Source organism: the organism of the source record quoted next, unplaced genomic scaffold (assembly GCF_019419815.1).
Source record: "Pyrus x bretschneideri cultivar Hongxiangsu unplaced genomic scaffold, Pyrus_bretschneideri_v1 Contig10, whole genome shotgun sequence".
In the NCBI taxonomy this organism is placed as follows: Eukaryota; Viridiplantae; Streptophyta; class Magnoliopsida; order Rosales; family Rosaceae; genus Pyrus; species Pyrus x bretschneideri.
This window is the reverse complement of record NW_025999391.1, coordinates 7,341,298-7,357,988: the sequence shown is the minus strand read 5'-3', so window position 1 is coordinate 7,357,988 and position 16,691 is coordinate 7,341,298. Positions and strand designations below refer to the sequence as shown.

The window sequence follows — 16,691 nt, the reverse complement described above, 5'->3', positions numbered from 1 at the left end:
GCCCCTTTAAAAACCACTAATTTTCTTTCTGGATCTTAATCAAGCATTAGGTTCAGTTTATGTACTTCATTCAACCGACCTTCGATCAATTACAAAAATTGGCTCGCCGCTCGCAACCTTTCAGTTACTCAGTTCATTCTTCATTATTCTAGTAGGACGATAGCGGATTAAATAATTAGTTGTTAGAAGTGAGATGTATCAGAAAAGAGATCGAACTCGTATTAAGATATATAGATACAATTGCTTTACGCTACCGTTGGAATGCCATCTGCCTGCGAGAGTCCATCCTTTACTATTTTAGATATAAAAAATCAAGATCAGGGTAAAACTAATATGCTATTATGAATCAATGTATGGAATTCTCATATATATAATATACAAGTAACATTATACTATAAACTTCTATAAACCAAATAACAGAATTCAAACTCTAAACTTATGTAAACCAAATAAGAGAATTCAAACTTAAGTGTAGAGAAAAAAGTATATTGCTTTAATCAATACACCCTACTAATATGTAATCATATGGAATGAATTTTTAGTTTATACTCTGCAAACTATGTCTTCTCTTCGCCTGTATAAATATATAAAGAAAATTGTAACCGTGGTCCTTTAACTTTAACTCAATTTGAGCAATGGTCTCTTAACTGCTCAAAATGTACAACAATGGTCTCCTAACTCCTCAAAATGTACAACAATTTTCTTTTTCTTCAACTTAGTTAGAACTTCCGTCAAAATGAGTCATGTTGGAAGAATCATTGCTACAATTGGGTTAAAATTGAGGGATCATTACTCTAACTGAGTTAAAGTGAGGGACTATTTCCATCAAAATGAGTCATGTTGGAAGAATCATTTAGTTTTTCATATTTGCCTTTTGATTTAGCCTCACGTGCCATGCACTTGACTCATTTTTTTTTAAAGTTTTAATTAAGTTGACAAAAATGACCATAACTGCATATTTTTATGAGTTAAAGGACCAATAGTTATGAATTTTAGTTCCATAACTGCATATTTTTATGAGTTAAAGGACCAATAGTTATGAATTTTAATTAAAGTACCATAACTCAATTAAATTATAGTTAAAAGATCATTACTACATTTTCTCAAATATCTAACAAGTCAAAGAGGATAAAGATCATAAAATTGGACGGGATTATGTTAAGAGCAACAATTCATGCATTTTACGACGAGCCTATATTATTGTTTAACTTTTCATATAATGTGCGCGTGACCGACTGTCTATATCGTTTTCATTACACGTAGCAGGACTTTGCTTTTTACAGATTCCCATTGTTGCTGGAAAAAGAAGGGCAACCAGCAATGCATGCATAACCTAGCTTTATTGAGAGAATGTGTCTATTATGGATAATGGAGACCCATATAAATCCGACAATTAGGGTTACTTTTTTCCCCTTTTAACTTTGGAGGTTGTCGAATGTTGAGGGTGAAAAAAGTGAAATAATTAAAGATAGTGAAATAATTAAAAAAAAAAAAAGGTGAGGAAAGAGAGGAGCATGGGCTTGATACAATTATATGGAATGATTCTTAATTAAGAGTGTGGATAGACCAACTCAATTTCCTTATTTTCCCACCCACGTTATAATCTCATCCACTATTAAAGTTTAAAATTTTGAAATCATATTTTTCCACCCACTATAATTCCTAAAATAACCTTCACCACAGTTCCATTGTTCCGCTTTCACCGCCAAGAGGACAAAATAGATGATTGGATGGAACTTAAACTAATTAAACAAAAATTTTGAAAAAAAATTCTATATCCAAATTCCAAAAATTTTTGAAAAATTCTGAATGCACTACAACGAGATGCCTTGAAAATTGGATGGAACCTAATCTGATAAAACAAACCTAAAATTTGCAATCATCATGATCGTAATCCAATATTAGACGATATCATTTGCATAGAATAATATGCAGAGAAATCAAACCCTAATCATGTAAATTCAAGCTCATTTGAATTGATTTTGAGGAAAAAATGGCCACCACAGTCGGGATTTCAAATTCAAAGAATAAAGGAATTTCAATTCAGAGAGTGCAAAATTTCAATTCCTCTGCATTTCAGTTCCTTTGTAGAAGATAGCAAGAATTTATGAGGGCATGTGCGAATGAACTCCGAAGAAAAATTCCAGATTCAAAGAGAGAGAGATTCACGTCGTTGGTCAAATGCCATAAAAAAACAATTCTATGACACCTAAAATGTGCCATCATGTGCATGGTGTTTATTAGGGATGAAGAGAGAGAACTTATTTACTAAAATTGATAAACAGGGGACAAGAGAGACGGTGGCGGTCGGTGGAGAAGCCGTAGCAGTCGATGTAGAAGGCGAGAAGAAATAAACCGAAGAGAGAAGCAAGAGGGAGAGAGAAACGGAATAGGGATTGAAAAGTCTTTTTCTAGAAAATTAAACATATTATTATTTTATTAAAATGCGGATGAGAAAATAGGACAATGAGGTGGGGTTAGTAGCACTCTTAATTATATATATACATATACATCTATATATACATATACATATACATCTATATATACATATACATATACATATATATATACATATACATATATATATACATATGCATATATATATATATATATAGATATATATGAGAAGTCCCCAAATAATGATACTGAGCTGAAGGTACCAACTATATATATATATATATCTATTCTATTAAGAGAAGAGGGCTTGTCAACTTTTTGTCCCATTTTCTTCCAATTTTGCCCTCACTTTTGAATACACAATGTTGACATGAGAAGGGCAAAATAGTAATTTTATATCTTTTGAACTTTTTCCCCTTTTTTCCTATTTTGCCCTTACTTTTGATACACAACATTTACATAAGGAGGGCAAAATAGTAATTTTATATGGAAATATTTACATAAGATAAAAATATGCACTTATTAAGAGAAATTGTTCATCCATCATTTTTTTCATATAGGTAAGTGAAATCATGATGTTTTTTGGATAGTTTGAATAAACTGAAGCGGTTGCGCTTGAGGAGAACGTGGGAGGAGGTGGGCGGTTGTTTACATACACAAAGTGTGTGCTCTCTACTAGTGTGTGTGTGTATATATATATATATATGTGAACAATTATCTCAGTCTTTTATTGCATATATTGTTTGCGTGTGCTTTTATAATTAAAGATTAAGCTTGGAATAAGAGTGCATTTTTGCTCACTATCATTTAGTGTGGTATATGTTCACCACCCTATTTATCACCGTTAGATGAGTTTGAATTTTAAGATTTGTGCTTATCCACTACACAAATCTCGAAATTCAAACTTAATTAATGATGACCACACTAAATAGTGGTGAGCAAAAATACTCCCTTGAAATAATGCAGGTTTTTTTGCGGATTCTTGAACTTTTTCTTCGTAGAAAGTAGAAATATCATATTCAAAGGCAAAGAGAGAGTGAGCATGCATGGTTGTGTTTGAAAAGCATTTGGAATAAAGGGTCAAATATTGAAAAGGTTCAAAAGAGTCAAAAGTAACTTTGTGAACGAAGAAGAGAAAAAGAAAGATATTTCTCACACACTTTGCTTACTATTATGATATAGCGATATTCCTCTTTACTTATAAGTAAGAAATTTTAGGTTCGATTATCGTCAAAGATGAATTTAAACCACAATATTGTTTGCCCATTATGAGGCTAAACCCTATCTACTAGGAATTCGAATCGAGCTGTGCTGGTTCACACTTGGAAGATGACGAAGCCATAAAGTATAATGATGTGGACAATGTGAATAAATTTAGCCCTAAAAGTGCCTAAGGACCAAAGTGCACTGCGAGCGGGAACGAGCCCGTTTCACACGCAATGTCAGAGCATAAGTAAAGTACAGTAGTGTGGGTAAGGATCATACCCTTAGAGGTAGCCACCTATACTGAGATTTGCCGCAAATCCTCGTTGATATGGACTTTTAGCAGCTAAAACCTAGAAGGGCGCAAAAATAAGGGTGAATGGGTCTGAAAATAAAGTTTTTAATAAAAACCTTTTTGAAAACGTTATAACCCCTCGCCGTAAAAATCGTATAATTTTCCAAAAAATAATAATACATATGTACATAGAAATCATGCTCGAGAGTAGTGAAAACCAAATATATGCCATGTCAAGTATCTTAGCAATGAAATAAGTAAGCCAGGTGAAATAAATCAATGTAAAATGATATGCCAATCAGAGTCACCTAATGTGACCTGTACGGTTCTAAACCTGCACATGAGTCGGAACCACCTAATGTGGTATGTACAAAAGGCTGGGTGTAAATAAGTACGCTCAAGTGCTACGATCACGTGAAGGTTGTGCGAAGTATCGCAAGTCACCTATGAGTTTGAACCACCTAATGTGGTATGTACGACAGGCTGGCACCTGCCTTGGATCCAAGGTGAGCATACGGTGCGGGAGGTGAACGATCACGTGAAGGTTATCCCTAACCTCGGGCGGAGCACTAACACCGGGGTGCAGGATAATAAGTACCAAATGCATCCATGCATAACCATGTACATCACAACCATTAACATCATAATGTACTAATCTGTAGCTTACCTGGGCTCCGCAGCATCATGCAACATTAAACATGACTACACCAATGCATATACTAAAATATAACGCAAGTATGACATGGCATTTCAATCACATTTCATTTAAAACAATTTCTAAGAAAAACGTAAAGTATACATACGTATATATAGAAAACCAAAAGCCCACTCACCTGGAGTCCACGCTACAATTCCCTAGCATAAATATCAAGGCGTCACAAACGATTGCCGCCTAGAACAATTATCAAATCATGTCTTAGAATTCTTATCAATAGAACATATAACTTACATGTCCTAATTGGGAAGATTCGTACATTGGATTCCCGATCCGTAAGTTTCTAATATCCTCAAATATTACGTGTTATAACGTATCAAAGTTTGGTGACGATCCAACGGTTGGATTGTCGATTCATATAATTATCAAGTAACGCACCTTAATCAAACTAGATTCACAATGCTCAAATCACATTATATGGATATCAAAAATGAAATCAGGATATCAATTTAGTGTAAAATAGCATCAGTGGCCCATTGGCCACGCGCCACCGTTGATGGCGGTTGGCCGCCTCGTCTCGTTTCAACCATTTCTAAAAATTCTCAAACTTCATAGAAATGAAGATTTCAGTGAGTGGAGCAACTTTCATACCTGTGACTAAGGCCAATTTGGCCGGGAAAAGCCCCAATTCCACTAAAACCCGTCGGAAACCCTTTAAAGGGTGCTTCTTGATTCGCCATCTCCGATACTCCGCCGCCCCTACAACTGATTGGGCTTTGTTCTAGGCCTCATGGGAAGTCTATTGATGGTTGTGGTTGATTGAGGTACCTTCGGATTTGGTGGATCGCCACCCCTAAGCCGTCGCACCTACAGGTCCAAAACCCCTAAATTCCAAACCTAATCCTCTCAAATTTGATGTAGAAATGGTAGAGGAAGGGTCAATATGAGGATTGGGAGTGGTAGATTGGCCCAATCCATCGGAAAAATGATGAATTTCACCGGAGAAACCTACAGGTCACAACCTGGTTCGCGAGTCACACGGGTCAAGGGTGATTCCATGCTTCTCGTTTCTCTCCATTCCGCTTCTTTCTTCTGCTTCCTATTGGTTCTCCTCACATCACTCCTCTTCTAATTTGTCTCACCTCTCCCTCCTTTCTCTCCTTTATACTCCATTTGCACCGACCATCCTTTGTTCCTTTTAATCTGGGCCACACACGTGGCATCCCAGATTTTGCTCCAAAAATTTGGAATTTTCTAGATATTAACAAATTTCCTAAAATGCCCCCAACTTTAAACGTTAATAACTCCAAATTGTGTTTTGTTTGTGCCCATTCGTCCGTAGCAACGAGTCTTACGAGGATATGCTAAGAAAATGAATCTTACATGACACTACACGGCAGTCAACAAAAGTTAACACTTTACCTTGAAGGGCATTTTCGTAAATTCACATTTAAAAATTATAAAAATTGTAATAATTGGGGACGGATCGTTACAAAACCCACCTCCTTATGGTGGTGTGTTACAAAAAAATAAAAATAAAAATATTTTTTTAAAAAATAAATGCAAATGTGAACAAGTAAATGCCAGATAATAAAGCTCACTAATGGATGTTTAAGATTGGTTCTATTACTATTTATGAAGTAAATGTAAACTCAACTTTTTAATAGCTAGGTCTTGAAAACAATGGTTATATGTTAACGTAGGAAAATGGATCAACGTCTGAACATCAACTTGCAAATCCCGTCGGAAACTTGCAAGGACGAACACTCGAAAGATATGACCGGGCCAGGACGGTTTGGTATCGACAAAGTTTCTTAGATACTAAAATAAGAAAATGCAGGACAAAAGATGATTTTGAGAGAATTTTGATAGTTGATGAGTTTATACTTGTGTCTGAGTTTTGGCCTGTTTTATTAATTTGTAACAAGCACGATTTGATTCATAACCTACATATATACGCTAGGGTTTAAGGACTTCCCACCTACATAGGCTTGGAGTTTTCTCTTCTTTTGTTGCAAAATTTATATTACGTTGATGTAACTGAAGAGAAACTACATTCTTGTACTGCATGTTGTGACAAGTGATGCATACATATAACGTCAATTAATAATTTTATATTATATACCACTTCACGTGAAACTCAAGTGTAGAAGAACAGATCCCTCACATTACGCTAAACATGAATTTACAAACACAATCAGCCAACATCTGACCAAGTGTTGTCATTTAATCTTTGTTAATTTATCACCATTCGAGCGTTTTTTTTTTTTTTTTCGGTCAAACATTCGAGCTTTATCTTTTTAATATTTATGCTCCATTTCTAACCATAAAAGCTGCTGACCTATGAGAACTACTACTTTTCGTTTTCTTATCACAAACGATGAATGTACTTTCATTTTACATTAAGAGAAGAGGAGAGTTTGACCTAGTTATGTTGTGGGTTGAAAGAGGAAAGCCCTAGTCTAGCAAACTAACCATTACCAACGCGGTTTTCTTGCAAGTAACATAATACAACAACCACCATTTTGAAGCCTACCACCCACCAACCATCATGAAAGAAAGAAAGAGATAGGAAAGTTATTAGCACCAATATAATTAATTGAAGGAGCATTCAACACCCAAGGGTCTTTCAATATTATCTACACTAAAGGGGTGGAGGAGTGGGCTAAGCGTCACAATAGACTAGCAATAATGTGATTCAACTTCGCATTTGACAAGAATTGAACCTAATACCTCATTAAGAAAGAACTCATATTCCTCTTAACCAGATTGTTGGATTTATTCCGATGTAAATCAACCTTAAATGGTCTACAACATATAATAGGAATGTAATATTGGAGATTAATGTAGATATTGTGATTTGATTTCCTAAAGATATCAATCTTATATTAGGTGTCTTGTAATACAAGTAAGATTGATGGAGTCCTTGATTTTATGTGATTATGATAACTAACTGATAGGCTAAAAAAGTAGGATTTGGGATTCCTTTATGGATGGAACCTTAATACCTTAGCCAATATAAATACTAAGGTCCCTGCAAACCCCAGATACACAACAAACGCTTCCCATAAAGTAGTTGTATCCGGCTAGGTGCTTTGTAGAAGACTTTGATGTTGCCGCATCCCTCATCTTCTCCATTTGATCTCCAATGGCTATCCTTTCATGATCAGGTCAGCTAACTCCTTCGTTTGTGTTTTAATTATATAACCACATAAAGTTTACACAGACCACTCCACCCTCTGATATGTCAGAGAGCTCAGTTAACAACGAAAGACCAACCATCTCCCCAGACGACGCCGAGTAATACAGGAAATATCAAATTCAAACACGAAGATCCTCATCAAAAGAATCAAAGAAAAAAAAAAGAATATACCAAATCTATCCTTACCCTTAGACAATGATTACTTAATAATTGAAGCAAATACTTCAGAAATAGGTAGGGGATCTGTTCTATATTTTTGTATATTTTATCATAAGACTGTTTTATTAAATTAATTCTACTAACGTTTTCGTTATCTACAACTCTTATTATCTGTTCTTGATAATGACTCTATAATTTACTAACACTAAACCATTCTCCACTTTTATATAAGTTTTTTGGATTTAGTACTTAGTGAAAAAAAAGAACATTATACCAGTAAACGTCATGTTAACTTACAAATATAGATAACTCAATTTTGATGGGATAGTTGTTATACGGGTTTATGAAGGAAAAACAAGACAAAAAGTATTTCTTAGAAATGAAATAAATATCAGAGAAAAATGTTGAGCGATTGAACTGATCAATGTGATTGGTTTTACAGTCCCAGATGCTGTCAATTTTGTCTGCATGTAAGAGTTATGCAGAGACAAGTTGATGCCCTAGGATGGGAAAATTTTGCCGTAGCGATAACTGGTCGTATACAATTACGATTTTGTCTGTAAAAGTCCTATATATAGACAAGTTGATGCCCTATGACAGGAAATTATTTTTTAGTTATAACCGGTTGTATACAATCACGATTTTGTTTATAAGAATCCTTGTATAAAGATAAGTTGCTGTTCTAAAATGAAAAAAAAAAATTATATAATTATCACAAATTATATATAATTATGTATACACACGTTAAAACGGAGCAGGGCCTCTTGACTCTTGAGCGAATGCAAACCAACGTTTGATCTGACACAGTGTGAACAAGAAGCACTCATGTTGTTAGAAAGTCCAACAATTAGACGTGCACTATCAATGGACCGCATAGCGATTTCAGAATTCAGAACAGACTCATTTCACTCCAAAGTCTTTGTATTCTGGCCGAAATCTAAGACCATTCTGCAAGTAGTCACAACGTCTACCAAGTCAATGATCTGATTGGACACAGAAATATATATATATATATATATATATAACAAACGCCACGTGCAAGAGACAAACTGGTAGTTGTAATTAACTAAAATTCTCCTCTTATATTGGTTTTATATATATAAGGGTTGAATTCCCTTGCTAGATAACTAAAATAAAGCAGTCATTTCAATTTACTGTGTTTCGGATTTAACACTACATTTTTAATAATAAAAAATATGATGGAGTACAATTTTGCTTCGTTTTCTATGCACTGAGTTTGTCTAAAGCAAGCATATGATTGAGAAATATGTGCAATGCACCTCCCCAAGCAAGTTTACTATTAACATTTTAAGTATGTACATTTCGGTTGTGAGAGGAGGTTGGTGGATCGACAGTGAATTGATTTTGATCTACGTTCTATTCTATGTTCAACCAAATGAAAGGAATTGTCTAGGTTCACACCTCCACCTTACATCATTTATAATAACGACAATGAAAGAAAATTTATGAGTCACTTACGTCGTTGATTAAAAATCTCAACTCGTCGTCTAGGTTATGGACTTGAAATTACAACCCATCACACCTGAGTTGCATCTCAAGCAACATTGAGTTAAAGGGAAACTTGTTTAATTGAGTTCAAATTCTATTAGTAAATCTGAGCTTAGCCAAATTGATTAAAATAGTATGCTTCAGCTATGCACCAGCGTTCGAATCCCCCTATAGTCTAAATGAATGTGGTGTAGAGTATTTACTTATATAAAACGGAAGAAAAACACTTGTGGAAATTTCCAATTAGAATTAGTCGAGCTAAATAATGCTAATACATCCTGTTATAATGTTATTTATCCCATATTTTGATGATAGTGTAATATTCTCTTATCAAGTCTCGTTAGTAAAATATCAATCTTCAACATATGTTCAATGATTCAGATTGAAACTCTGACAACATAGCATGCCATGCTAAACGACATAACATTTCCCATTCCAAGAGACACTTGAAAAAATTGAAAAGATATATGACTTGGGAGCTGGAGTTGAAAAACAGTAAAACCCGAAAGATCTGAAATGGGTGCTCTATGAACCAATCATAAACTCGAAATTCATGCTTTAGTGCATAAAAACTAGTAAACATACTTTGCATCCATTTATCATGCTTGAAGTTACAATACTAATTTCCGTACTCTCTAACAAATGTTCCATATCCGAAATTTCATACAAGCACTGGAACAAAAACTATCGTTTTATAACACACACCTCCAAACCATCTCACCTCGTAAATTCTACGGACTTATGACAGTGATATGAGATTACTTTCACCCTAATTGTCCAGCAGTTGCACATCGAAGAAGGCCGAGACCCCATTATTTTGAAGAACCTAACAATTCACATCTTTCATGGCATAACCCTCCAATCAATAAGGTCGCGACAGATTGTACAGATTAAAATACAAGGCACGGCTACTCACCCAATTGGCAATGCCACCAAGAATCTCTTAGCAATTGAAATTTAACGCAAGATGTAATGTTAGCAGCCGTTGCAAATATGCATCATTGCATTAAAATATTCTTCATGAATTCTGCAAAATAATTCCAGTAACACGCATCAGAAAAATGAGATATATCAATTGAAGTCCAACTAGTTTGCCTTTCTTAAAACAATAGTTGGAAGAACAACAATTCCACATTTTATTTAGAAAGGGCGGCGATTTTAATACTCACATTTTATTTATTTGCACTCCTCCCTCTTATTTTTTTCTTTGGTAATTGAGTAAACGAAAGGAGAATCAAAACATAAAGCAAAGGGAGGACTGCAAAAAGACCAAATGGGAGTGTGAAAGTCGCAACTCTTCTAGAAAATCCACACCCCCAACATGTGTATCAGTGGCTCTAGGCTCCAAATCTAACAATATCAGTACCCTCATACCGGAAAAATAGCTGCAGTTCAGATTATGAATTGCAAGCCCAAGTGTTTGTGAGACTCATCCCTTTCTACATCCAATTGTAATAACACCTGGGCTCTTTCGCATTCCTCGCTATTAGAACTATAAGGGTGCGTTTGTTGCACCGGACTATCTTAGACTGGACTAGGTTCAAAGACCAAGTTGGACTGGCTTAGACTAGACTAAGCTGGACTATCTTAGTGAAGCATTTGGTGCAATGTCGGACTAAAAAGCAGGACAACGAAAACAGACTGTCATTACTGAAACCCCAAATTTTAAAAATCCAAAACAGCATGTGGTAGGACTTGGAATTTTGACAACTTTGGCATCGTAAATTCCCAAGTTCCATCTTATCTTTATCCCTTTTCAACCTTTTGAATAGAAAACAAAGTTTTTATTTCAATAGGAATTAGATTTTATGGAATAATGAATGAAAAAGAACGATATGTAATTGTGCATGACATAAAATCCAAATACATCTTCATAGCAGACAAGCTTGGAATGTGCAAAATTACATTAACAATAGTATTTAAAATACTTAATAACAAATAAAAAAATGGGATCCTTCCAAATAAGATAAAGAAGTACAGATTAAACAAGATGGGGCATGTTCCATTGGGTCAGGGAAATCTTAGGCAGGATCTCCTGGGCTTTAGAGAAAAAAAAATCATGGAAAAAATGCACATCAATATTCCAACATTTTCTGTACTCTGATCAGATTGCTAATCACCCATTACACTTTTACATCATCCTGCCCGCATTTTCAAATGCATTTTAAGCCCTAAAGTTTTCAAGAGAGAACAAGTATATGATTATTCAGCATGCATGGATGGAGCATTTGTCTGTACTCAAGGGAGGGACATCAAGTTTGTGTCTGTAATATTTTTTATATAGGAGTTTCTGCATACATGTATTGTGCAGGCATATGGGTGCAGCAATAAAAGAAAACTAGTAAAAAGAAAACTGAAAAAAGAAATAGATGAGAATGAAACCTTCTTTTCACAAACCAAGTTCTGTTTTCTGAATCTGTAACTCCAATTGAATAAACTGCAACAACAATAGAGAACCAATCAGAATACTCGTGTCGATCATGACAAAAAAAAAAAAAAAAAAAAAAAAAACCTGATAAAAGTTGAATGGAGCCATCAAATAGAGACCAGATATCAATCATTTATCAGGTATCTACTTTAAAAAATGCAAAAAAGTTGAAATTTGAAAACCCCAAATTCTAATCTCAATTTGACCCTAAAATCAAAACCCTAATTTGTTCAAGTGCAGAGGTCTATTATTGAAAATTTCTCGAACCCAAAACAACTAAATCAAACAAAGCCCAGTAAAATCACGATCTGCAAAACAAATCAAAGAAATAAATCTCGGATTCGAAGTTTACCTGACAAGAGGAGCAGATGAGGGCGAGCAGGACAAGGATGAGGGAGCAGGGCAACGACAGATCAGGGCGAGGAGCGAAAGATGTGGGACTCTCTCTCTTGCAAGATGAGCGAGGTTCTCTCTCGCAGGAGGTCTTACGAGTCCAGGGGAATTTGGGGTTCTTGGCTAAGAACTCCTAGCGAAGGGTTTAATCTGAGCGAGTCCCATCTTCCCAATAAACCTAATCCTTGTGCATACCAAACATGGGACTACACTAGCAATTAGTCTAGTCTAGTCTAGTCCAGTCCCACCTAAGAAGGTCAAACAAACACCCGCTAAGGTTCCAAATAATTGGTGTTACTTTTGCACTCAAATCAAACAAACTAAAAAATCAATTTTATTACCTGTAAGGCATTATATGTGACCAATCTTTTCCAAAGCTAAACATTAGAAGAATCATGCACAGGCCAGGTGTGCAATGTGATGGGGATTTACAGAGGAAGAGGAGAAACTGGTGTCTTGGATGACAGTGTATTAGTTAAAAGGAGATCAAATGTACGAAAAAAATACTATTTTGTTTATAACCCTATTATTAATTAGGTAAAGTAATAGGGGCACAGTTAACGTTTCATATATGATGATTGACCAAAAGAGTTCTCCTAATGATATTATATTTATGCATATTTAAGTATATAAAGTTCGAAAAAAATGTTCAATGCAAAAACATATATGCTTATTGAGCTGATAAAAAAACACTTGGCCACTAAGGGTTGCACTTGAAACACCTTTAAAAGTACTGATGAAACTAAATAATGAAATAACTAGAAGACATTAACTCTATTTCGACAGCCTTCCATCATAAAAATAAGAACATGCAGGGGATAAAAGAAAAAGATGGGAGAAAGATCTCGTTCAATAAAAGAAAAGGAAAAGGAAAACTTAAAGCATACCTTTTGAGTGAAGGTCCGTAAAGATATGAACTTGCTAGAGCAGCCAAACTATTGCGGCCGGTAAAGGCCAAGCAATGGTTTCTCTCTCTCTTGAACTCTCGTTCTTGCAGCCTCCCTTGCTTTAAGTGCAGCTGCTTCTTCGACGGATATAGCCCTTGGCTTCTCATCTCTCTTTCTCTTTCCAACAGTAACAGACGAAGGAGCACCTTTAACAGATCTCTTAGGATTTAATGAAGATGAAACCACTGGTCCAGGTGGAGGCCCGTTTTGAGCTTTATCAGCACCTTTGTTTTCTGTAGCTGATCCTGCACCTGAGGTTGCCGCTGGCTTTTTCAAAATGGTTTTTTTTTATATACAGCATTTGATAAGAACTGCAGGTTCGCATATGCCTCTTCCTGTGTCACCCACTTGCCTGTTGTGTTTCTTCAAGTAAATATATCAACTACAACACATATTCTAAAAGGATGGTTAAGCTAACACAATATTCAGAATATAAGTCCAGTGAGTCAATACCTATAGAATCGGAATAATAGAAGCCCGCATTCGTATCATAGTAAAAACCATTACTTTGATTGTAGTAATAACCTGATGTGCTGTTATACCGCCATTCTGTCACCAATCAGAGTTAAATCAGTTTCAATAAATAAGAAGTAAACAAGAACTATTGATCAACAAAGCTTAAGGCATGCTTCGTCAAATAGCAATAAAGGACCCATTTAGTACCAAATAATATTCATGAACCACCCTAAAGAGATGCTTATTACATTTTGAAATACTCATTTCTGTTCAGCAATTATTGGCATACTATCAAACCGGACAAGGGTGGCAAGAGATCAACCTAACAACACAATGTCTAGTTCATTCTAGGCAATTTGCATAGCTTACTGGCTTAATGTCTTCATCTCCTGGTCAACATCCCTAACCCAGCAGTGAAATTTTGTTTTCCACTTGTTAGAAAAAAGAAACGAAGTAAAAAATAATATCACTAGCTTTTAAGGAACCATGCCTTCCTTTTTCCTTTTCTCCTCCCTTGTAGAGTGCTTGCTTCGGCAAAATGCTTCAAGAGTAGTTTCTCAAGCTTCGCAGGTTGAGAAATAAATTTTTTACATGCAGCCCGATTGTTGTATTGTCTAAACATAATTGCCTCAGAGTACTTTCTCAAGCTTCTCTGGTTGAAAAATAAATTTTTTACATGCAGCCCGATTGTTGTATTGTCTACACATAAAAAAACTAAACAATGTTCTTATTATCGTGAGTTGTTCAAGAGTTGAGCTGTAAGCAAGAAGTTCAGTTATTCAACAGTCCTATACTCCTATTCCAACATTCATGGTACTCTGGGACTATAAACCATATGGCCAAGTAGAATAAACTAAGCTTTTGATTCCATACCAGTACAGAGAAAGGAAAAAAGATGCATCAGATTGTCAAAAATAATGAAGCGGATTCTCCAAAGTGATTGAGGTGTAATATACAGGCTTATTCCATAGTGTGCAAGAATAGTGTAGCCCTAACTTTGCAACAACCGTGGAAAAAAAATTTACAGTGCTTACTCTCTAGTTCATCATCATCAACCTCAAATACACGAGAATCTTTGGCCTCCTTTAAGTTTGCCACATCCTTTTGATAGCTGCGCTTAGCTTTCTGTAAACATTCAGGACCAAAAAAAATCAGCATAAAGAAAATTTTCTCAGGTCAGTGTCTCATAGAAAGAAGAATTTGTCTACCAAGAAAGCTAAATTTATAAGTTTTACAATAAATCATAATTCATAAGACAAAGGAGTGGAGGAAATAGTTGTGCTCAACATTTTCACAAATTCTGGTTTGCCATTCGAATGTATTTGAAAACATAATTAGTTTTGAATTGATAACAGCTACTCTCGGACTGCTAACAAAATGGCAATATCGATGAGAACAAGAATAGGAGTGAACCATAGTATTAAAGAGGAGAAGCACTACCACCAAAGAATTGCCACTATAAAATGAACCTCCATTATCCGAATAGATGTGTTCATACATATATTAAAACCACTTATAACTTCGAATAACCTTTTGATACTCACTGCTTCAATTGGCAGAAGGGCACGCTCCGCTTCCTTTTCTTCCTTCTCCTTTGCAGGCTTTTTCTTTTCGCATATCAGCAAGCTTCTTAGCAACATTATCCTTGTGTCGTTGACCAAGCTCATGATTTCTAATGCTGGAAGGATTGTACGATATGTAGATTTTGCCAAAGTCACACCATTTGTTACCCCGGCTAACCCAATACTGCAAACAGAGAAGAAAACGGAGAAAAACTAACAAGGTAAGATAATATACACAAAACAAGCCATAGTCAGCGCAGCAGAAAGGGAATTATTGAAAATCAAATCGAATTGCACCCAAAATGTTAAAAAGAAGAAGATTATTCTTTTCAGACTTCTGAGTAGTGAATTTCGAACACAAGCTTTCTTTCAGCATACTAAATAAACTATACCATCAGGCATCAGTGTATCACTATGCTTCTGGAAATCAAACAAGTTTTCGCCTTTCGGAACCTTTGAATTGCAATGGATATCAAAACAGAGCCAAAATCGCTTTCTTTTTATCCCCAAATCAGAACAAACGTGCCGGGATCACATAATTAGCAACACAGATTTCTAACTATTAGCATCAAATGGGTCCCAATGCAGCCATAACTCTAACATTGGCAAGAACACGAAGCAGCTAAGTAAATCTTGTTACTCGCATAACGGGTTTTGCTTATTATTCATGAATATTGCTCTTCAATTAATCAATCAAAATTACGAAGAAAAAAAATCAAGAAACCTTGCTGTTCAAAATTAGTAAAAAAAAAAAAAAAAAAAAAAAGTTGAAGGCGGAGGAGGATACCTCAGTCATGGCGACGAATTGGGAGTCGCGAATGTGGTGGGAGAAAAGCCCTAAACCAGACCGTTAGGGCAAATTTGTCAGATTGAGACAGGAATTCCATTTGGCGGGTTAAACTCCGACGACTAGTTGAGTCGGTCTTATTAATTTTCTTAAATCCATAACTCCTCTGTTATCTCTTAAATTAACAAAAATAAAATACAAAAAAACCAAGAGTCTCGCCGACTCCCGCCTCTGGTATTCTTCTCTTCCTCTTCTGATACAACAATTTTCTTTCTACCCAGTCCCCATGTCCAAGCACTGAACCATAGAACCAAATATCTCACTCAAAATCCCTTACCTCCTTCCTACGCGACCTCGACGCCGCCTCCGGAACCTTATTCGCGTGGCTAAGCTTAGCGGAGACATGAGCAAAGCCGAATCCAAAGTAATCTTTGAGCTTCGTCGCCCTTCTCAGCTTGAATTGCGGAGAGTTGCGAGCCTTGAGGTAGCTCTGAACATCTCCTTGCAAACAATTGTGTAGTAGATTCAAATTGATGAAATCAATCGAAGAATTTCCAAATCGTATGTGTGATACAGATGTGTAGGGAATATGGGGATGCGATGGAGGAGATCGCGGCGGAGAGATGGAGGAGGAGGACGGTCGAACGAGGCGTTTCTCAATGTCTTGGACAGTGGCGAGAGGGCTCGGAGTCGAATTT

General features: G+C 35.7%; 1 pseudogene; it reads right to left on the bottom strand.

Moving 5' to 3' along the window:
* Positions 1–11,723: 11,723 nt before the first annotated feature.
* Positions 11,724–16,276, bottom strand: LOC103948734 (annotated as a pseudogene).
* Between the last annotated feature and the right edge of the window lie 415 nt (positions 16,277–16,691).